The sequence below is a fragment of the Camelus ferus genome, chromosome 2 (assembly GCF_009834535.1).
Source record: "Camelus ferus isolate YT-003-E chromosome 2, BCGSAC_Cfer_1.0, whole genome shotgun sequence".
NCBI classification, from domain to species: Eukaryota; Metazoa; Chordata; class Mammalia; order Artiodactyla; family Camelidae; genus Camelus; species Camelus ferus.
This window is the reverse complement of record NC_045697.1, coordinates 72,086,286-72,087,298: the sequence shown is the minus strand read 5'-3', so window position 1 is coordinate 72,087,298 and position 1,013 is coordinate 72,086,286. Positions and strand designations below refer to the sequence as shown.

Sequence of the window (1,013 nt, the reverse complement as noted above, 5' to 3'; positions counted from 1 at the left end):
CTCTACTGTTACCTCCCTGGTCTAAGTACCACAGTTTCTTGCAATAGTCTCTAAACTGCTCTTCCAGGCACGGCACCTTTATTTTTCCTCCAGAAGCAAGAGTGGTCCTTCTGTTACCAAACACAAGTTCATCTGCCTGACACACAGTAAAGCCAAACAAACCGGAACACCAGAGTTTGGAGCAGAGAAAGGTTTATTGCAGACCCAAGCAAGGAGGACGGGCAGCTTACGCTCGAAAAACCTGAACTCCCAAACAATTTTACTTTATATCCATCAAGATGGGCCACAGAGCTATGATTTCAAGTAGGTTTTTTTTCTTTTTTTTCATTTCCAAAAAAATATTTATTTATTTATTTCATTTTTTAATTGAGTAATAGTTATTTTACAATGTTGTGTCAAATTCCAGTGTAGAGCACAAGTCATCAGTCATACATGAACCTGTACATATTCATTGTCACATTTTTTTCGCTGTGAGCTATCACAAGACCTTGTATATTTTTCCCTGTGCTGTACAGAAAAATATGGAACGCTTCACAAATTTGTGTTTCATCCTTGCGCAGGGGCCATGCTAATCTCTGTATTGTTCCAATTTCAGTATATGTGCTGCCAAAGCGAGCATTCAAATAGGTCTGTAGTATTAAATTTCTTTTTTGTTCTTTTTAACTTTTGGCCTCCTTTACCCATTTCTCCTGCCCCTCACGAGTGATTTCTTAAGAATATAAGTGAGTTAACCTTTTTTCATGCTGAGAAGAAAACAGATGAAAATTTACAAGTAAATCTGACAAAATACATTCACTCAGAAAAAAAAAGGATGGTTAGATGGAAGAATTCACTTTATTTAAAATTATTCTATTAAAAGTATAGCTCCTTAGACCATTTTTTTTCCTTTTTAACTATAACAGAGCTAGAAGGTTAATAAAAGGTCTTGTTATAATGGATTGATTGAAACTGTAACTAGTATAATGGGAAGCCTTTTTCTGCTTTCTTATTTGTAAGGGCAAAATGTCTATTTA

The 1,013-nt window shown here is 35.2% G+C and overlaps 1 non-coding gene across 1 annotated transcript; it reads right to left on the bottom strand.

Moving 5' to 3' along the window:
* Positions 1-515: 515 nt before the first annotated feature.
* On the bottom strand, positions 516-619 carry LOC116659420. Its single transcript, XR_004314799.1, has one exon. It is a non-coding gene; the product is annotated as a U6 spliceosomal RNA (small nuclear RNA).
* Between the last annotated feature and the right edge of the window lie 394 nt (positions 620-1,013).